The following is a 23,366-nucleotide window of genomic DNA, read 5'->3' as shown; positions in this document are numbered from 1 at the left end:
TTGTTTATTATTTTCCCCCTCCAACTAGAATATAGGCCCCACAATGGACCAGGGATTTTGCCTTTCTGTAATTGATGCTACTACCTAAAGTGGCCCTTAGCACATTCCAGATGCTCAGTAAATGTGTGACAATGATTGAATGAACTGCCTCCTGAACTATCCAAAGGCTTCTCGCACTATTAAAAACTTCACTTGTATTATTTTTGTCAAAACCATTCGTGTCTATTTTACCTACAAGAGATGACTAGAAGAGGTGAGGTTTTGTGGCAGTGCTCTACCTCGCCTCCCTCTCCTGTCACTGCCTTGCCATCCCCACCAGCAGCTGAGGATCTCACTGTCTCGTCTTTGCTAGGGTCACTGCAGAGTCTCCCAACAAGCCTCTTTGCCTCTGCTCTGGTTCCTTTTAATTCTTCCCTCCTCACACAGCCACAGAGTTGTTTCTAAAGTCTACATATAATATTGCCCCTTGTTTGCCCACATTCATTTCATGACTCTGCTCAGTCTCAGGGTGCTGGACCAATGCCCCATCTTGGTATATAAGTCTGTCCACAACCTGCTCTGCTGAATCCCTCAGCGGCTTCCCCCAGCCCCTGGTTCGCCCCTTGGCCACACCTGACTCCCGCCTGGTGCCCCCTGGCTTGAGACCTCACTCCCTACCTGAACATTTCACATACTGTTTCCTTGACCCGGAAATAGCCCTTCTCCACTGGCCGCTTCCTCTTTCTTCTTTAAAGAGCAGCTTGAAATTGCTTTCCTTCTCTGTCACATTTAGTTTCATATCCTTCCTAGGTGCTCCCATTATCCTAGCACTTGACCTGCCAGTTGTCATTTTTGGTCTACTCATCTGTCTTCCACACTACACTGTAAACTCCTCTGGGGCAAGAGATCTCTTTCAACTCTATCACTAGGGCCTAGTAGTAGTAGACAGAGTCTACTACAGAGTCATAATAAATGTCTAATAAAAGAATATGGAACTTGCTGGGAGGAAATGTTTGTATTTCTTTCTCCCACCTTAAATAGGGTCTCCTGATGTGAAATGCCTTAGAAATGATCGCAGTGGCAGCAATTAAATCTAGTGCGGATATGCCAGGACTCTAAGGCCACCAGATTCAGGTGAAAAGTGCAACTCTCACGATTTGATATTTTAGTGGTATAGACAAGAGACAAACTGGTTATTTTCCCAGATACACCCTATCTAGTTATTCCCCTGGAAAGAGGTTATGTTCTGGTTTTTTAAGCAGCATGACTAACAAATGTAATATGTAATATGAATCGTTACAGAGCAGGTGCAAGTATTCTTACAAGTCCATGAACCTAGATGCCAGTTCCATCATCTCAGAGTAAAGTACAGATGTATAAGAATAACTGGCTTAAGCCTAATGTAAAGAAAAAGACACACACACAAAAAAAGACATTGAAACATTTCTAAATGACTATGGTTTCTGAACACACATCAGGAATAGTCTCACCTGTAGTGAGGTCAGATGGCAGGAGAGAAACCCAGAGGGAAAAGGGAAGGGCAAGTCACCCCATCTCTCCATCCCCTGGGTCTCACGTCCTCCTGGTTGCCATCCCTTCCCCTAGAAGCACAGAGACTACACAAGTCAGCATGTGAAATCATAAAGTGGGAGAATATTCACCTCCTATTTGTTGAGAACCACAAAAAAACTTCTCGCAATTAGGTTTGGCCAAGCACATCATCATTCATATACACATTCTTCCTCTGAAGTTGACTCAAAGAGCAAAGACACAGGAGCAGAGAATGAATTGGCAAGAATAAGGCTTTATCAGGAAATCTGGGACAGGAAGATTGGGTTCACAGGAGCAAATGGGTAAGGAGAAAGGGGAGACTATGGGCAGCAGGGGGCATCCACCAGTTCCAAAATGAGTGGAAAACTGACCCAGAGCTGGGGTTGGCCAGGCTAGCGGTCAGTCAGGAAGGGGTCAGCTGATGACGCATTGAGGAAGAACTCTCTGCTACTCCCCACAGTGTAACTTCTCAAATCTTGATTTCTGACCAGCCTCATCAGCCCCACTCATTTGACACACACATATCCCAGGGTGTGAGACCTCCTGCTTGCAGGAGGAGGAATGAGGTTAGGTTTGTTTGACATAACTACAGGGACAGCCTCTTCCCAGCAGAGTAAGTTCCATTCTTGGAAGCATCTGCTTCTTAATTGCTGAGCTCTGCAGCTGGCACTAGGAAAATATGAAGAGCTAGTGCTCCTTCACTTCTGTCCCCCACAAGCCCCAAACGGAAGGCTAAAGTTGGAATTACTTTGACTAAAGGTAGGACCAAAAGTGCCTCCGAGCATAGGTATTTTCTCAGTAGTTCTCCCCCTAAAAGTCAAAGGGGGTACCATGGCTGGATAACCAGGTATTCTGACGACAAGCAAGAGGAGAAATGTCTCCCTAAAAATGGGGGACATTGTCCCCAGACTGTAACAGAAGTGCTCTGACCACGAGCATCCCAGGAGCTCAGAATGATGGTGGAAGGTCACGAAGCCAAGTTTGGTGATGTCTACTTCCACTCTACCACTGGGCCCCAGGTGCTCTGACTGCAGGTAGAAACATGAAGGCCTGTAAGCACAAGTGTGGTACTGGCTGTTGCAACTTCTAAAGATCGATTCCGGCCAGGGATGCCTGACATGCTGACTGTAAGCATGAAGACAGGTATCGCCAGACACCTGCATGGTGCTAATCCCTCCCACGGCAGCCCATGTGCTGCGGCTAGGGGCACCCTAGCAGCCCTGACAAAAGGTGGCAAGAGAAGTACCACCCAACATAGGAATGGCGCTGGTCTCTCCAGCTGCAGCAGATGTGCTCTGGCACAAAGGGTCCCAGCTGATGTGAGCAGCAGAAGAAACAAAGGTGTCGCCTGGCACTTATTTCTTCTCAGTGGTACTGACCCGTCCAGTAGTTATAGATGTGGCTTTGCTCTGACTACAGGCAGGAAGGAGAGTGTCTCCCAGAACAGCTGTGTTCTCCATAAGGGCAGACTCCCCATTTGCAACTGGAGGGCTACAGGCCAGCAGGGCCCGGAAGCTCAGCTCTGAGAGTCCTTAACTTGAAGGACTAGTGTCCGCTTCATCCTGCACCAGAACGGAGGTGAGCCCGGGACAGCCAAAGTCACCCCAAAACTGTTGCAACACAAATGGGCCTGCAACGGTCTTAGTAAACAGTGAGCTACGGTCCTCAGTGCTGGGCATCCTGGCGGCGGCTCTAGAGTGAGGCGTAGTAGCTGTACCTGCAGGAAAAGGCCTGAGGTATCACCAAGTTCTGGCTGGGTGCCGATGGGGATGCCAAAGGTGGAATCGGGGACAGCAAATCCGCAAGCCTGCTTGAGTTGGGCCGCCTTGGGTGGCTAGGCTCTGTCAGAAGTTAAATTAGGAGCTTGTGCGTGGGTTGCAGTTTCCAAAAGGCAAAGGGATGCAGTTGGGTGGCTCCAGGCTGCTGCAGCCAGCCCATCAGAGACCCCAAATGCGGGCGAGATGAAAGGCTGCGAAGTGGAAGTGGTGTCCGTGTGGGTGACCCCACATTGCAGAGCAGGCTGGGAGGCGCTGGTGGTGCTGGCGCAGGCGACCGCAGAGGAGAGCCGGGCTGGCAGGTGAGAGGAGCTGGGGCAGGTGACTGGGGAGAGAGGGAAGAGAATCCACAGACGGAGGTAGGGGAGACTCCCTTCTCCCTCTCCGGGAGGCAGGCTGAGGAAAGGCCTGACCTCTGGGGGGTGGAGGGAGCAAAGCAGGAGGCGCTGCAACTATGACGGTGGGATGGGAATGCCGGGGCCTCCATTTTCACCACTAAGAAGACCCCACAGATGACCTTGACCCTGAAAGGAAAAAGAATCCTCATCATCGGCAAAAGGAGAATAAGGAATCCTGCGGTTCGCGTCACTCCTGTCTGGGAGAAGGCGGGGCAGACCAGAGCGGCGGCTCGGCTCCTGGTGGACCAGTTGGCCAACCCGGTGACGGGTCAGGTAAGGTGTCGGTGACCGGGATCTGCACAGTGAACGTGGCCGGGGCCAGCTGAGGGCACTGCGGTCTGCCGTGGCCTCCGTTTTATCTCTGTCCTTATGGAGCCGCGGCCCTCAGCCGTCCTCCCCTCCCCAGGCCTCCAACTAGGATGTACAAGGAAGCCAGGAGCCAGGAGCCAGGGCAGACGCGCGGGAAGCCTCCTGGGTCTTCCTGGACGCGGCGGAGGGACACCTGGGCTGCTGGCCCTCATCAGGCACGGGCTTTGTCACCCCCTCGAGAAGCGGGTGCGGGTGAGACCGGGCCGGACCCGCCTGCTGGCCCGGGTCACTGCCCCGAAATCGCTGGGACCCCTCGGGCCGGGCCTGTGAGCTGGAAAAGGCCACGGAGGCCCCAGAGACACACGCAGGGCTCTTCTGCCCCAAGCTATGGTCCGGGCTTGGAGGTTCCCTGGGGGGGGGGCCAGGGCCGCGCGAGCGAAGGACACTCCGGGGCCTCCAGAGACGTCCCCGGCCGGGCCCCTTCTCTGGCCACCAGCGGTGGGCGCTGCTCACCCGAGCCCCCCTCGGGCAGGGGCAGGGGCAGGGGTCGGGGCGGCCTCCACCCGCCTGCCCAGAGCGCCACCACCCTGGAGGCGGAGCGGACCGCAGGGTCCCCGGGGCGGGCGGGGACGCGGAGGAGGAGCCCGAGCGGCCGGGCCGGCGGAGGAGGGGGAGGTGCGGGGCGGCGGCGCGGACTCGCGGGGCGGGGGCCCACGTCCCCGGGCTCGCGGAGGTCGGCGGCGGCAGAGAAGGGGCGCGCGGCCCAGAGCCCGGAGGGCAAAGGGCGATCCCAAGGCCCCCCCCCCCCCCGCCCCCGCCGCGGCCGCCCCGAGCCCTGCGCGCCGGCCCCACCCGCGGGGTCCCCGAGGCGCCGCCGGGAGCCAGGGGGGAGGGGGCAGGGGGCAGGGGGCGGGGCGCCGCGGGGAGGGCCGGCGGGGCAGGTGCGGAGCGGGGCCGCCTCCCGTCCGGTCGCCCCCGCGCCAGCCGGAGTCCGCGAGCCGGGAGCCGCTCCGGGCGCCACGTGCGCTCCTGGGTGCCGCCCTGGGTGCCGCCCTGGGTGCCGCCTCCTAAGGCCAGATGCCCGGGCTTTGGCGGCAGCGCTGCGGTCCCCGGCCATGCAGGGAAAACTCCCTTGTATATGGGCCGAGCTAAATTCACTTCTTTTTTCTGGTAGCTTCTATGTAAATTCCTTGGGATTTTCAACATATACACGCAGTCGTGTTTTCTATAAATAAGTTTCACTTCTGGGGATCCCCGGGGGGCTCAGTGGTTTGGCGCCTGCCTGCAGCCCAGGGCGTGATCCCGGAGTCCCGGGATCGAGTCCCACATCAGGCTCCCGGCATGGAGCCTGCTTCTCCCTCTGCCTGTGTCTCTGCCTCTCTCTCTGTCCCTGTGTCTCTCATGAATAAATAAAATCTTTAAAAAAAATAAGTCTCACTTCTTCCTTTTCGGTCTGTGTGCCTTTTATTTCTTCTTACCTTCTGCGTGTGCTAAGGCCTCCAGTAAAACGTTGAATACCAGTGGAAACAATGGACATCCTTCAGTATTCGTTCGATATTCTGTTTGGGGGAGGTGTTTTTTGGTAAAAGCCCTTCATCACACTAAGGAAATTCCCACCAATTTCTACTTTGCTAACAACTTTTTTTGTGTGTGTTTTTTTAAGGGCAGCATGAGAGTGGGTGTGTAAACATGTACTAGGTGGGACTGTAAATCAGGTCGGGGGGCCTCTATACCTTTAGGCTACGTGGTAACAACTCAGTTGCTCATTATTCTATTATCTTTTAAACTGTGCATAAAAAAATAAACTATGCGCTATGCATATAAGTGATACATTTTCTTTGTATGTATGCTGTATTTTACAATAACAGCATTTTTTAACAGTAAGATGTAAAAAATGAGATTATATTCTTATTTTGAAATACAAATATACAATATTTTCACTTAGACTTTAAGAGCTAAATATTAGACTTCTATGGAAACCCAAACATAACATTGATTTCATGGGAAAAGTACATCTTGAAATTATTTTCAAAAGCTAGAGTAAGTTGATACACATATGCACACGAATAAGTGTGTATATACATATATATTCATATTAATAACAAAATATTTACTTTTGAGTCTCTAAAGCCCTTTTCCTGGTACTATGGGGAAAAACAGTAAGTTTCACTCATTTTTGTTTTCACGCATGTGCTCTTTAATTCCTGAGAACTCAGAAGCTAAGATCAAAGTGTAACTTAGCAAACAAGGATATCTTGCTGATCAGTTAAAGAAGTCTTCAGAAATTTAAATGAATTCTATCCCACCATCACTTGGAAGGGAAAATAACTAGAAAGGGGGGGGGGGGAAGAGAGCATGAGCACTCTGGCAAGTCTGCACAAACCCTAGGGAAAGAAACACCGGCTCCCTCTAGAACACACCCCAGGTTTTCTGTCTTTTCAAAGGTCTTGAATGTTCAGAGCCTGTGAGCCTCGTGCCCAGCCAGCAGGTAGCTTTCTTCAGAACCCTGTGTCATTCAGGAAACTCAAGAAGTTCAAAAGTCTATTAAAGTGACTTGATTTTAAAATAATTTAGTTGCAAACCCAAGGACTGCCTTTTTCCCTTCTCTCTCTGTTCAGCATCTGACATTTATTTGTTAAATTATGGAGTGACACCAGAAGAAAATTCTGACTTAGAGATAGGAAAATAGAACCAGCACATTTGCCAACAGCTTAGCATACGATTCAACTGAGATTCTCCTAATTAATCTGGTTATTAATCTCAAACAGAAAATGCTCCTTGCATACATGGGGATGGGTTACTAAAATCTTTTCCTCCCACTCCCATGCTTATTGGCTTTTCTGAGAATGTAAAAGTAACACAAATTTATTTAGAAAACTAGGAAATCTGAAAAGTAAAATGAAGAAAGGAAAAATTGCCCGGAATTCTACTATAGGTGATAACTCCAGATTTTTTTAGATCGGTTTCCTTTCCTTTCTCCATACATAGAATTTCTACTTTTACAAAATTCAGCAAAATGTGAACAGTGTCATATCCTGGTTTTTTAAACTTTACATCATGTTTAACATCGTTAAAACCTCTTGAAAAACGCTATTTTCATTTACTACAAACATATCCTACCATTTTTTTCACCGTGCTTGGTTACTTTCTTAGAGTTTATTTATGAAAGTAAAATTTCTTGATCACAGGGTAAAAACAGTCCTTGGATACATATTTCTTTCCAGAATGACTATAACAATTTTCTATCCCACAAGATATGAGAGTTTGGGGTTATGTATAGTCTTATTTGTGGAATTTTGTACTCAAAATATATATTTTTAATCTTTTTTATCAATTTCACTGGTGAAAAATATATCACTTTTTTCCTTTAATATTATAATCATCATTAAGGTTTTTTAATACATCCAATGCAGATTTCTTCATGTTTCTGATTACCTCCTTGTCTGAATTCATACAACCTTTCACTTCTTTGCAACGTAAATTCCAGACACAGAACTCTACCTTTCCCATTACCTCGTCTAATAAACTGCCACCGTGGGGTCCTTAGTACCCAGATATGGGAATGTCGGATGGTATGGAATAAACAGCTCTTTTCACATATATTAGGGCGAAGAGCCACTGGAACGGGATTACACCCCAGTAGTGTGGTACAGGTCTATAATAGTTCATGAGAGCTCACTGTGCAATTCTTTCCACAATTCTGTCTTCAATTATATCACTTTGGTGGCTCAGAATTGGCCAGGAGAGGATTTGCACCATGAAAATCAGCAAATGCTACAAATTAAACCCTCCTCACCCACCCTGTGCCCCAAGAGCCAGCTGCTAAACATTTAATAGCACTCCACCACTTCTATTTCCAACTAGGGCAAAGAAGCTACTATCAGACTAACCTCCCTGCTGATAACAATTAGAAAGACTGTAAAATATTTTTTTAAACATTTTCTTGAAAAACAAACAATTGCTTGAAGGACTCAAGCAGGACCAAAGCAGCCAAGGCTTGAAGGTCTAAGATCATAAAGAGAGAGAAAGGCAAGTGCTAAGAAGCGAGTCTGATGTTATAGCCACTCTTTTCCCCTTGATGCATTTGCTAATTCATAAATGGCTTGTTAAAAGCTAAGTGGAAAATGGTGGCTACGTGGCAAAAATGCTGGAAGCTGAGCTTTCAGCAGCCTCGGGAGGTGCAGAGAGAAAAATTCAAAACATTTCAGGAGTTATCAAAAGAGAAGGGTCCCTCTTTTGGGACTCAAGCTTTCATTTGGGACTCCCAAAGAACAATATCCCAGGAACAAGGTATCTTATTTCAGGATGCTATTACAATTTACCATAGGCTGGGTGCTTTACATAGCAAACATTTATTTCTCTTCGTTCTAGAAGCTAGAAGTCTGTGATCAGGGTGCCAGCATGGTCAGGTTCTTGGTGAATGCCCCCTTCCTGGCTTACAGACACCCTGTCTTCTTGCTGTGTACTCAAACGGCAGCAAAAGAACAAGCTAGCTCTCTGGCCTCTTGGGAGGGCACCAGTTCCACTTGTGAGGGTCCCATCCTCATGACCTAATTACTTCCCAAAGGTACCACCTAAAATACCATCACATTGGAAGCAGGGTTTCAACATATGAATTCTGTAGGACACAAACATTTAGTCTGTTGCAAATGGGTAACTGGAGACACCTAGACATCAAAAAGAATGAAGCACAGCTCTGATTTAAATAAATCCCAGACTAGAATAAGGTGTGCTTCCCCATCCTACCCGCCTGAAGGACTTACAGTAGCACCAATAAATGTCAAATATCTAGGAATAAAGCTAGTAAGGATATAAAAAATTGTGAGATAGTGGTAGATCTAAATATGAAAGATTAAGCAAAAGCTTCTAGCGGATATCCCTGAAAAATCCTTATAATACTGAAAGTACCCCAAAACACATGTTCATGGTAGTATTATTTCTAATATCCAAAAACTGAGAACAACTCAAATATTCATCAATAGAATGTGTGGAGGGGAGGTGGTGGTGGGGATGGGATAGCTGGGGGACAGGCATTAAGGAGGGTATGTGATGTGATGAGCACTAGGTGTTATATGCAACTGATGAAAAATATAACTCTATATCTGAAACTAATGACATACTATGTGTTGGCTAATTGAATTTAAATTAAAAAAACAATAGAATGAGTGAATAAGACATGGCATATTCATTCAATGCAACTACACTGCAATATAAACGTGCAAACTACTGCTAAACACAACAACCTGGGTGGATTTCACACATATGGTATTGAATGAAAGAACTCAAATACAAAAGAGCACATACTGTATAATTCCATTTATATAAAGTTTAAAAATAGGCCAAATGTATTTATTTTTTTTTTAATTTTTATTTATATATGATAGTCTCACAGAGAGAGAGAGAGGCAGAGACACAGGCAGAGGGAGAAGCAGGCTCCATGCACCGGGAGCCCGACGTGGGATTCGATCCCGGGTCTTCCAGGATCGCGCCCTGGGCCAAAGGCAGGCGCCAAAGCGCTGCGCCACCCAGGGATCCCGCCAAATGTATTTATAATGTTAAAAGTTTAGAGGGAGAGTTACCCAGGAGAGGGAGGCTGCCTTCCAGGGTGCAAGCAGTGTTTTGTTTCTTGATCTGGGTAATGGTTATATAGGTTTGTTCCCATGAAAATATACTGAGCATTCTACTTATGCCTTGCACATGTTTATGAATGTTATATTTAAAGTTGATTAAATGACAGCTGAGAGAGAGAAAACACTGAAACTCTTCCCCAGAAGGGGCACACACCTCCTTAAATCAGATAGGACTCTCCACCCTACAAGTGACAAAATCTTTCATTAAAATCGACCTATAAAATAAATGAGTCCAGAGAAGATATACAAGTAGCCAGCAAGCATGTAGAAAAAAATGCTCAACATCATTAGTCAATAAGGAAATGTGAATTGAAACCAATGAGATACCACTTTGCAACGACTAGGATGGCTATACCCAAAAAAGTAGGACAATAACAGGGTTAGCAAGAATGTGTAAAAGTCCTTGCTAACTTATTGTTAATAAGTTATTAACAATATGGATGATCTTTGAAAAGATTATGCTACATAAAAGAAGCCAATCCTGAAAAACCACAGATTCATATTTATACGGAATGTCTAAAACGGGTCACTCTATAGAGACAGGAAGTAGATTTGTGGTTGTGATGGCTGAGGGCTGGGAGGTAGGCATAGAGTTTGCAGAAGGGGAGTTGAAGGAGAAAGGAGAATAACTGCTTATCAGATTGGGGTTTCTTTCTGGAGGGATGAAAAGGGCCTACAATTGATTGTGGTGAAGGTTGCACAATTCTGTGAAAACACTAAAAACCATTAAATTATACACTGTTTTAAAACTATTCAACTATTTAAACTAGCAATGTCCCCAATAGCCAAACCATGGAAGGATCCTAGTGTCCATCAACAGATGAATGGATAAAGAAGATGTGAGATATATATAATATATATATGTTATATTTATAATGTATATATATATATATATATATATATATATATATATATAATGGAACACTACTCAGCCATCAGGAAGGATGAAATCTTACCATTTACATCAACATGGATGGAACTAGAAGGTCTTATGCTAAACAAAATAAGTCAACCAGAGAAAGACAATTATCATATAGTTTCACTCATATATAAGAATATAAAATATAAGAATATAAGAAACAGAGCAGAGAATCATAGAGAAAGGAGAGAAAACTGAATGGGAAGAAATTAGAGAGGGAGACAAGCCATGAGAGACTCCTAACTGTAGGAAACAAACTGAGGGTTGCTGGAGGAGAGGTGGGAGGGATGGGGTAACTGGATGATGAGCATTAAGGAGGTCAATGATGTGATGGGCACTGGGTGTTATAGGCATCTGATAACTAACTGAACTAAATATCTGAAACTAATGATGTACTCTATGTTGGCTAATTGAATTTAAATTGTTTTTTAAAAGTAAAAATAAAATAAAATATAAAGAAAACATTAAGGGTGAATTTTACGATATTTAAATTATAAATCAATAAAACTGCTCTAAAAACTAATGAGAATTTAGTAGTTTATGTAACTGAAATATCTAGAGATAAGTTGCTCCCATGAGGATTGATCCAGCAGCCAAGACATTATCACAGTACTCGATTTCATTCTGTCTTTGATATGCCTTCTGTGGTGTTGGCTTCACCAGACCACCGTGTCAGTACCCTAGCAGCTCCAGGCATGTCCATTTTGTCAGCAAAAAAGGCAAGAACCATTCAAAACCTCGTAATCTCTTCTCACACCACCCAGAGGACAAAGAAAGTTCATCTTTCTCAGAAAACATCTATGTATGTCTTATCAGTGTGTCATTAATACTGGCTGAGTTACGTTCCCACTGCACAGTGGAGAACTGGGACGAGTGGTTGTCTTAAATCAATCTGATGCCAGAGCCCCAGAGGTCAATCCTACCCAAATTACATGACCAAAGGTTGTGTAAGGGCAGCTTCCTAAACCAAATGTGGGATCTCATCACCAGAAATTATGAAAACTAAAGTTGAGGAGTTAACATCATCAACCCCAATTACACAGACAAGAAAAGAAGTCAGAGTTGCTACATTTATTTCCAAATTGACCTCCCTCATTGGATGCAAGACAGAGATACCCATGTTTGAAAACAGAGCACTGAACACACAACTAGGTCCATAATAGGTTCTTGATTGATTTTGAATGAATTAACAAACAAATTGAGCCAACAACAAACTTGTAAACAAATGAAAAATTGTCTATCTTGGTGGTAGAGAACTTAGACTCTTGGTTCCTTTTTCTTCTGTTTCCTGCTGCTCTCTGCTTAGTCGAGCACCATTAGTTCAGTAAAGCGTTCAAAAGTCAGGAAGGAGAGAAGAGTTTCAAATCTCTGTTATTTTTTTGATCTTCAAAAGAGCTCTGATGACAAACGCACAGTTGAGGAAGTGTATATCATCGGCAGGGAAAGGTTTGGAGATACTTAGTTGGTTTTAATCTCCAGGTTAACACAGGGGAGATCCTGGTACAATGTCAAAGCAACTATTGAGTCTCTTTACAAGCTTACTTCTAACCTGTGTAGACATCGGATCCAGAGATTTCACAGTCACCTGCCATCCCACACTCCCTCCTCAGTCCTTAGTTTCTGACCTATTCACTAGTTTACAAGTATCACTGAATACTCCCTTATGCCTCAGAGAAATCACCAAATGTACATCAAACAACGTGAAGGACTGAAGATCAAAGCCATGTCTATCATCAGAATCCTAATCAAGAGTGTACACACTTACAGTTTCTATTTTGACTTTCACTTCAATCTGGAAGATAAATTGAGCAAGTATTATTAACTTCATTGTACCAACTAGGAAATCTAGGCTCGGAAAGTGTTTGCCCTGTTTTTAATTAGTGACAAAAAAGGGACCAGAACAAGTACTTCCTGATCCCTTTGAATACAATGTCACCACTAAACCAACATCCAGTGTATTGAGAATTAAGATGTATTCTCTATACTTACAGATGCATTTACAATGGCCCAACCACACTTTTGCTTGATTAATAACTAAGAAACATAGAATTACATTATAAAATCACATCAAACATTTCTATGTGACAATGGTAGGCATTTCATTACTACTAACAAATTCGTTCAGTAAGAACTGACTGTAAGGTCATGAAATAAACAAAGCCAATTAGTTGTCTACCCACTATTCAAATCCATGTCCTTGGACATTTTAGCCATCCGAGCTAACCCATGGTCTTTTGCATTAAAAAGATACTGAAATACTTCTATTTTTTTTTTTTCAAATGACTAAGATTTAATCATTGGAAATGGAAAACTTCTAAATCTACAGGTGCACTGAGTGAACAACAAACACTGTGTATGATAGATTGGTTTTTTTCCTTAAGTACAAGCAAACTTTGAGCTTAAAAAAAGAATTCACTGTGTTACTGATAATCGAAAATGGATTTACTGAGCTGGGTAGCTTTAATTAGTTTGCTGGTGCTCCAAAGACTTTTGGGCGAATGGGATTTTTTTTCTAATACCTGTAATGCATACAAGCGTTAAATCAAAGCTGACTACAGCAAAATCTAATTCTAAAAGCCCCAGAGTAAAATCAAGATAAAATAATTTACACCAAAACCACTTCATCAAAATAGAAAGAAGTCTATGAATATTCCAATAGCTATCACCACTATGATTTTTCCAAGAAAGAAAACCAGAGTTTAAATTTTCTAACAAATCCCACATTCATTACATTTCTGTACCTTTTAGTTTGTCCAAAAGGATTATCATTTCTAAAGCACATCAACTTAACAAGTATGTAATAAAAGAGTAGTGAAAAACACAAAAATTAAGAGAGGCAACTCTTTCATGGAGAAATTACAGTGGGTTTTTTTCTTTCTCTTTTTAAATTTGAATTTAAGGCTGTCATAAGATTTTTATTTAAAAAATAAAAAGCAAAAACAATTAGCAGGCTTAAGAGGGACAATGTCTCAGCTTTGGGGTAGTACTGGATAGAGAGTTAGGATCATTGCCTGGAAGTGTCATCTCTGTACTCACCTGCTCTTTGACCTAGAAGAATCTTCTCCATTTCCCTCCTCCTGAACATCTAGAGCAATAAAATAATAAAGAAAATGACCTCATATATTAGGAGAACATAAAAATATTAATACAAATATGCAGTATAAAATACAGTCAAAGAATGTTTGTGGAGTTGGAACTTGCTTTGAAAACACGAACAGGCAAAAGTGAGAAAGGTACTGAACAAATTCTATCAGTCACACCGGACATGCTCCCATAACACCAATAGCAGGCAATATTTGGAGGCACAAGTGTTGATGCTCCCCTACTCTCTCCAAAAATGCAAATACTGAAACTTGCCAAATGCCAAATTGTGTTTACAACAGATAAATGAAAATTGTATAAAACTCAAAACTAAGATTTTAGAGACTGGTGTCAGAAGACCTTAGTTCAGCAAATTATAAATAGAATTTCCTTAAACTGATATAGGGTATTTACCAAAAAAGAATGAAAGAAAGGAATAAAAAAACCTACTCCAAATATTCACACTTAATGCTGAAATGTTGAAGGCTTCCCTCTAAGATTAGAAATGAGAAAAGAAAGACCTCTATCACTACTTTTATTTAGAGATCCTAGTCAGAGGAAGGAAGGAAGGAAGGAAGGAAGGAAGGAAGGAAGGAAGGAAGGAAGGCAGGCAGGCTAGAAGGGAGAAAGGAAGGAAGGAAAGAACTAAGTGAGATTTCATTGTGGTTTTAATTTGCATTTCCCTGATGATTTGTGAAATGGAGCATCTTTTCATGTGTCTGCTGGCCATCATGTGTCTTCTTTGGAAAAATGTCTATTCAGGGCTTCTACTCATTTTTTAATCAGATTATTCATTTTTCTGGTGCTGTATAATGTCTTTAAGTATTTCGGACATTAACCCTTTATCATTTAATATATTATTTGCAAATATCTTCTCCTCTCTGGTATGATAACTAACAAAATAGCTAACATCAAAAAAGCTAACATCAAAAACACAAGAAATAACAAGTGTTGGTGAAGATGTATACTGTTGATGAGAATGCAAATTGGTGCAGCCACTGTGGAAAACAGTGTGAAGGTTCCTCAAAAAATTAAAAATAGAATTACTATATGATCTAGTAATTCCACTACTGGGTATTTACCCAAAGGAAACAAAAACACTAATTTGAAAAAGATATATGCACCCATATGTTTATTGCAGCATTATCTACAATAGCCAACATATGGAAGTAGCCCAAGTGTCCATTCATAGATGAATGCATGAAGAAGATGAGATATATATATCAGAGAAAACCAGAGTTTAAATTTTCTAACAAATCCCACATTCATTCATTACATTTCTGTACCTTTTAGTTTGTCCAAAAGGATTATCATATATATATATATATATATATATATATATATATATATATATATATAAAAGAATATTATTCAGTCATAAAAAAGAATGAAATCTTGCCATTTGTTGGAAAAGCATTCTGTGTTCATGGATTAGAAGAATAAGCATTGTTAAAATGTCTATACTGTCCAAATCAATCTATACATTTAATGTAGTCCCTATCAAAATGCCACCATCATTTTTAACAGAGCTATAATAAACAATCCTAAAATTTATATGAAACCACAAAAGATCCTGAATAGCCAAAGCAATCCTGAAAAGGAAAAGAAAACTGGAGGTATCACAATTCCTGATTTCAAGCTCTATTACAAAACTGTAATCATCAAGACAGTCTAGTACTGGCACAAAAACAGATACATAGATCAGTAGAAGAGAAGAGAAAACCCAGAAATGGACCACAAATTTTTGGTCCATTGATCTTCAACAAAACAGGAAAGAATATCCAATGGAAAAAATATTATCTTCAATAAATCGTGCTGGGAAAATTGGACAGTTACATGCAGAAGAGTGAAACTGTACCATTTTCTTACAACATAGACAAAAATAAATTCAAAATGGAAGAAAGACCTAAATGTGAGACAAGAATCCATCAAAACCCTAGAGAAGAACATGGGCAGAAACCTCTTTGACCTTAGCTGTAGCAACTTCTTAGTAGACGCATCTCCAGAAGCAAGGGAAATAAAAAGCAAAAATGAACTATTGGGACTTCATCAAGATAAAAATCTTCAGAACATTGAAGGAAAGAATCAGCAAAACTAAAAGGCAGACAACAGAATGGGGGAAGATATTTGCAAATGACATATCTGATAAAGTATTAGTATCCAAAATCTATAAAGAACTTGTCAAACTCAACACCCAAAAGACAAAAAAAAATCAGTTAAGAAATGGGCATGAGGGGCACATGGGTGGCTCAGTGGTTGAGCAGCTGCATTTAGCTCAGGTCATGATTCCAGGGTCCTGGAATGGAGTACTGCATCAGGCTCCCCGCAGGGAGCCTGCTTCTCCCTCTGCCTATGTCTCTGCCTCTCTTTCTGTGTCTCTCATGAATAAATAAATAAAAATCTCTTTAAAAAAAAAAAGAAATGGACCTTAATAGATATTTGTCCAAAGAAGATATCCAGGGATCCCTGGGTGGCGCAGCGGTTTGGCGCCTGCCTTTGGCCCAGGGCGCGATCCTGAAGACCCGGGATCGAATCCCACGTCAGGCTCCCGGTGCATGGAGCCTGCTTCTCCCTCTGCCTGTGTCTCTGCCTCTCTCTCTCTCTCTCTGTGTGACTATTATAAATAAATAAAAATTTAAAAAAAAAAAAAACAAAGAAGATATCCAGATGGCTAACAGACACATGAAAAGATGCTCAACATTACTCATCATCAAAGAAATACAAATCAAAACCATGATGAGATACCACCTCACACCTGTCAGAATGGCTAAAATTAACAACATAGGAAACAACATGTGTCGGTGAGGATGTGGAGAAAAGGGAACCCTCTTGCACTGTTGGTGGGAGTGAAAACTGGTGCAGCCACTCTGGAAAACAGTATGGAGGTTCCTCAAAAAGTTAAAAATAAAACTACCCTATGAGCCAGCAATTTCACTACTAGATATTTATACAAAGGATCCAAAAATATGGTTACAAAGGGGTACATGCACCCCATGTTCATAACAGCATTATCAACAATAGCCAAACTATGGAAAGAGCCCAAATTTCCACTGACTGATGAATGAATAAAAAAGATGTGATATATATACACAATAGAATATTACTCGGTCATCAAAAAGAATGAAATCTTGCCATTCACAACAATGTGGATGGAGCTAGAGTGTATTATGCTAAGTGAAATAAGTCAGTCAGATAAAGACAAATACCATATGATTTCACTCATATGTGCAATTTAAGAAACAAAACAGATGAGCATAGTGGATGTGGGGGAATAAAACAAGAACAGGGGCATCTAGGTGGCTCAGTGGTTGAGCAGCTGCCTTGGGCTCCCAGGATCCTGAGATCGAATCTTATATAGGGCTCCCCACAGGCAGCCTGCTTTTCCCTCTGCCTATGTCTCTGCCTCTCTCTCTGTGAGAGCATCAGAGCATAAATAAATACACACAAACATACAAAATCAGGGAGGGAAATGAACCATAAGAGACTCTTAACCATAGGAAACAAACTGGGGGGTGCTGGAGGGGAGGGAGGAGATGGGATAACTGGGTGACAGGTATTAAGGAGGGCACATGATGTAACAAGCACTGGGTTTATATACAACTGATGAATCACTGAAACTAGCACTTTGTACTGTACTATATATTAGTTAGTTGAATTAAATAAAAATAAAATTGTTTAAATAATGAATTAATTTTTTAAAAGACATCTTTTACCCTAATAAACTGTTCAGGTGCTTCTTATTGAAAAAAAAATAAAAAGAAACAATAAAGATGAACATATGGGGGGAGGGGAAGAGGGAGTATCAAACCATAAGAGACCCTTAAAAGATAAAGAACAGAGATTGATGGAGGGAGGTGGGGGGAAATGGGCTAGATGGGTGATGGATAGTAAGGAGGGCACTTGTAATGAGCACCAGGTGTTGTATGTGAGTGATGAATCACTGAATTCTGCTCCTGAAACCAACATTGTACTGTATGTTAACTAGCTAGAATTCAAACAAAAATTTGAAAAAAGAAAAAAAAGAAAAGAAATCTTGCCATTTGTAACAACATGGATGAACCTGGAGGGTATAATGCTAAGTGAAATAAGCCATTCAGAGAAAGTCAAATACCATATGATTTCACTTACATGTAGAATTTAAGAAACAAAACAGAGAAAAAAAGAGACAACAAATTCTAAATACAAAGAACAAATTAGTGGCTGCTAGAGGGGAGGTTGGTGGGGAGATGAGTGAAATACAGGAGTAAGAGTACATTTACCATGAGCACTGTGAAATGTATAGACATGATATGTATACCTGATATGAATATAACACTGCATATTAATTATACTTCAATAAAAACAGAAAAAAGAATGGTAGAAGGACTTAAAAAAGAGAGTTGCTATCACTATTTGCAAACATTATTATGTGTAGGTACAAAATACAAAAGAATCTACAGATAATTTATTGTAATTAATAAGCATATTTACCAAGTTACCCAGATAAAATGTTAATTTAAAAATTAATAGTAATATTAATTATATGTACCATCAAATAGAAAATAATATTTTAAATGATATCTGCATTTAAAAAAACATAAAAACCTAGGAATGAATCCAGTGGAGTAGAAGACCTCTATATAGAAACTTAGCAAGCATAGATTGGAAGAGTTAAGGGTGTAAAGATATCAGTCATCTCCAAATCCCAGCAGGATTTTTTTTAATTATAGAAATTGACAACTGATTCAAAATTTTATGTGGAAATGCAAAAGGCCAAGAATAACCAAGAAAATCTTGAAGAAGATCAAAACTGGAGATATATCAAGAGTTATAAAGCTGTAGTAGTTAAGACAGAATAGACAAATAGACCACTGAAGCAGAAGAGAAAGTCCAGAAATAGGCCCACAGTTTTGTGGAGAATTGACTTATGTCAACGGTGGCACTGCACAGCAGCAGGGAAAATTTTTTACTTTCAATAACGATACTGAGTAGATTGGATATTTTTATGGGGTATGTTGGCGGGGGACCTGACCCCTATCTCATACCATAGACAGAAACACAAAGAATGTCTACACATCAAAGAAAAAATACAGACAAGCCACTAGAAAATCGAGCAAAAGATATGAACAGGTACTTTTTAAATGAGGATATTTGAATTGCCAACAAACATTAGCAAAGATGTTCAACTTTATTAGTTATCAGGGAAATGCAAATTTTCAAACTGGAAAGACCTCAGTACGCCAAAGTGGCTGAGGTAAAAAGACACAGTAATACCAGGTGCCATAAAAAATACAAAGAATGTGGAACAATGAGGATGTTTATTTGCTTGTGGTGTGAATATATAAAGCTCAAAACAGGCAAAAGCTACCTATAATGTTAGAATCAGGATATGGTTACCTCTGGGGAGAAGATGATGGGAGAGAGACCAGTAAAGAACACAAGTAGGAGAGACCAGTAAAGAACACAAGTAGGAAGAGCTTTTGGGGTACAGTTCTATTCCTGGGTCATCTATTTCTTGATCTACATGGCAATGATAAAACCATATTCACTTTATGATAGTTCATCAAGCTGCATACTTAAGACTTGTAAATATATCCCTACATACATACTTCAACTATTAAAAGTTTATATAAAAATTGACTCCGATGTAAGAACTGGAGACTGTAGCCATCAAAACCAGTCAGCCAATCATGCAGGCTGACATGAATTTTCTCAACATTTTGCCATCCCAGAGCACCATTTTAACATGAAGACAGTAGGTCTTGGTTTACCAGTTCCCTAAAAGCTTATTCTAGCATCACACAAGCCAACTGTCAAAGTTGTTTTGCCTTTAACAAAGCTAAGAAATCTGGCAATTGTGGAAGTCTGAAGCATTTAGTCCTTTTCTTCAAATGTTCCTCAGACCTTGAGCAGTAGATACAACTAGTAGAGGAGAGGAGGCACTAAAAAGCCATTAGATCTCAGCATGGGAAGAGACCCCCGAAGTCATTAGTCTAACCTTATTCCACACACAGGAGGCATCCTACAGCACTGAGGCACGGAGTCATTTAGCGTCTGCTTAAACATCTTCAAGGGCAGCAAGCTAAGGAGTCTAGTCCCTGGATGAAGAGCTTTCCCTGTCTGCAAGTCAGTCTAGGAAAAGCTCCCAATCCAGCCCTCTTTAACTCATACCTTTTAGATAAAAAAAGAACAAACTCCTCTCTAAATAACAGCATTTCAAATATAAGCAGATATCATGCCTGCCAGATAGTTTCTCTCTTGTACACTAGACATCTCCAATCCTTCTCACACTAAATCAGAGGCTATCATATTGAAGAGAAGAGACTTTCTTGTTCCTCAAAGGACTTTTGCATCATTTTGATTCGGTCTGTCAGAGATCCAGATAAGGATAAAATCTAGCTATGGGAGATGATCATGGTCAACTGTGATTCTGTGTATAGGCAGAGCAGGCTGTACGTGATTTGAGGGACAGATAAATTTTCTGAGCAAAACATGTTCCCCACTTGCTTGAAAATTGATGTTTTCATATACATCATGACTTGTTATTAAGGCTTCAAAGATTACTATAAAAAATGTTTACCATAACCAAATGTGAACATCAGAGGAGAAACTAGTTCTAGAGATTAGATAGAAGGCTGAGGACACAGATGATGGGGCAGGTGCATCAGAGGAGAGGGCCAAGGTGAGAAAGTACTGGAGAATGAGACAACCTAAGAGGACAAAGTATAGCAGTTAGGGTGCAAAGTATAGCAAAGTATAGGGTGCAAGTATAGCACACCTCAGGACTTGGACTCATGAAGAAAATGAAAATGAAAATGAGAAAAGAATCCTGAGCTTTGCCAGTTAACAGGACAAGATGAAGCTTGAGAGCTATAGTGCAGAGAAGAAAGTGACCACAATTTTTAACTCCACTGAGATCTTGCTACGGCTCTCCTGCTCGATCTTGGAGTAACTTTGACCGAATCATTCTGCTGCCCCCTGCCGTAGTTTCTACCACCTGTAAGAATGAGAGGATTTGTCCTGATGGCTTCTGAGGCTCCTTCTATACTAGATACCTCGAGCTGCTTCTACAGAAGCTGAGAGCCAGAGACACTGAGAAGGCAGCAGAGCACATAAGCCTCAGAACTGATTAAGCAGTCAGGGGACCTCCATGCATTTGCTGAAAGCTGGTGTTGAAATGGCAAGATGAACCCCCTGTGGGAAGCCATACCTGACCAAGAAGCCCTTCAAATGTCCAACAGCAAGTCCACTGGAATTCACCTGCTTGGGATTGAGCCTTCGCTTTGCTTCTTACCTGCCTGTGACCTTGCTGGACAAGTAGCTCACTCTCTCTAGGCCTCAGTTTCCCATGTTATTAAAATGGGGTAGCAAAATGTCTCCTTCAAAAAAAAAAAATCAGCCTGCCAAAAGCAGCTCTTCCCTTTGGCATAGAAAGTGACCTTCTCCCCTCAGAAACTCCAAGAACTACTGAGAGGCTTCAAAATCATAAAAGGAAATCCCTCTCTCTCTCTCTACCTCTCCCCTCTCCCCCTCAATCTCTCTCTCCCTTTCTCTCTCTCTCTCTCTCCCCACCACTCTTTCCCCTACCTCCATCTACACTCCCCTCTCCTTTCCTTTTTGTCACAATGCAGCTGGCCCACTAGGAATTGTCCCTACCACTTTCCAGCTTCCATGCCAGTGACTAAGTGGGTAATCACATCAGCCCTAATCTGCATCCAGCTGCCCTGAATTTCATGGGTAGGGGAGATAAGGGTGGTGAGTAGGGGGAGACTAGGAAGTCCCATTTGATCTTCTGGTCCAAGTTATGTCCTTCAACACAGTTAAATCAAATATATCCAAACAATACTGGGGAAGGCAGCAATTATTGGGCAATTAACAAAGCATCATTTCAAACCCATATGGCCCAGATTGTTCTTGATTGACAATAACTCAAATACATAGCAAAAGTGGATGGTTGACACCCTTAACTTCCAATTATAGTATATTGATGAACGAAATTAGTTTTTTTACAAGCTATTTCCTCCATAAACTTTTAGGCAAAAGCCTTCCAGGGACAATGCTTTGAAACCAAAGAGGCTTTACAAGGCAGAGATTTCAGCCCCTGTGGAATTTATTTCATAGCTAATATGCAGATGGAATGCCTAAAATATTTGCAAGGAAGGAAAAGGGATGAACAGATTCACACAATAAGCAAGTGGCTGGGAATAGAACACATGGTATCTGCCTCTTGGTCTAGAGTTCTACAATGTGCTCTGCCTTTCAGACTACTGGGACTTGGCATCTTAGCCCTGCCACAAGTGGAGGTGGTCCCTGAATAGTGTGGTATAAGAAACTATCCATTCTAATCTGTTTACATGTAAATATTTAGAGAAACAGAAATCTGGGTCTGCTCATCCCACAAATCCTTTGATTTGGCACACCCACACCTGGAACCATATGCAATGAATTAAATTAAGAGCAACTGTTGATTTAATGGTTGATTTGGAATTTTTTTTTAATCAACCACGGCTTTCTTTAGCCAACTCTGTTCTTAAAAAGATAATTATACCTCAAGATGGGAGACATTAACCATCTCCCTAGGTAATGGATTTTGAACTTTGCAAGATTTATGGCTGCTTCCTATTTAAAGACAGTCAGCTCAGAAGACTGCAGAGTTAAGTAGAAATGACAATTATCCATCTTCCATTTCACTGAAAGCCTTTGGAACCTAGAAAGTAATCAGAGAGGCTACTTTTTTTCTTTCCTTTTTTAAAGAAAGAAACTTGGAACCACAAAAATCATAGAAATCTAGAACTTGTGATTCTAGGTGATTGTGATTTGTAGAATAGGTGATTTGTAGAATAGACATTCACAATCACTTTGTCACAACCCAGGGGACAATGGCCAGAATACACAATAGTAAGTACATACATAGTATGTATTTTATATGCATTTTAATTTAATCATTACAACAACCTTATATAGTAGGTAGATAGCCCCATGTAGTCTAAGTGGAAAAAAACTTAGATTCAGAGATGTTATGTTACTCTCCTTAGGACACACAGATGGGAAGTGGAAGCAACTGAAGTTCAAATTCAAATCTGACTTATCCCAGAGGCTACATTCCTAACTCCCATGAATCTCACCCCTTTCCTCCCAACTTAAAAGGCTTCCCCAGTTACTCTCTATCATACCATCCTTTCTTCATGGGATTTCTAATCATCTATAATTGACTAGCTTATTATCTTACTTGTATTCTGTATTCTCCCACAGGGAGCAGGGAGGAAAGCTCCATGAGGGAAGGGACTTTATCAGGTCTGCTGTTACCTCCAGGCCCCCAGCACATAATGCTCACTCAATAAAATGTTTGTTAATTTAATAAATATTCTTGCTCAAAAAAATCAGTCAAAGTAGGAAAACAAAACTAGAACTCAGAAAGCTACTGTCTCTAAGATCAACGCTTATTCTGCAGCCAAAATTGCTTGGGCACTTGAGATTAAAAAGCCTTTTCTGTATAGTTTTTAAAGCTAGTGATGCCAATATCTGACTTCTTCACGTGCCTTCATAATAACAACCCTCCAAACATATCTGGCCAAATACCTCTGTGAACACAAAACTGTTCCAGGAAGAGCGGGTATATAAATAACTTATAAACACTGGTCCCTGATCCCAAAGGGTTCATAGGCAAGCTAGAAAGACAGGAAACATGTCTTTAAAAAGCAACCACAAAGCATCCTTTTCTAAATATCCTGTGAGCAGCTGTTTG

At 41.7% G+C, this 23,366-nt stretch overlaps 1 long non-coding RNA gene across 3 annotated transcripts in view; it reads right to left on the bottom strand.

Annotated features, from left to right (window-relative positions):
• Positions 1-11,654: 11,654 nt before the first annotated feature.
• LOC112651522 (uncharacterized) overlaps positions 11,655-23,366 on the bottom strand; it is an 80,625-nt gene continuing 68,913 nt past the window's right edge. For all 3 annotated transcript variants that reach the window (XR_007410062.1, XR_007410061.1, XR_004815113.2), the window contains exon 3: positions 11,655-13,646. This is a non-coding gene — a long non-coding RNA (uncharacterized LOC112651522). The remainder of the gene's footprint in view (positions 13,647-23,366) is intronic.

Source organism: Canis lupus, chromosome 4 (assembly GCF_003254725.2).
Source record: "Canis lupus dingo isolate Sandy chromosome 4, ASM325472v2, whole genome shotgun sequence".
NCBI lineage: Eukaryota > Metazoa > Chordata > Mammalia > Carnivora > Canidae > Canis > Canis lupus.
The sequence above is the reverse complement of the archived record's forward strand: the minus strand, read 5'-3'. Positions and strand labels throughout refer to the sequence as shown.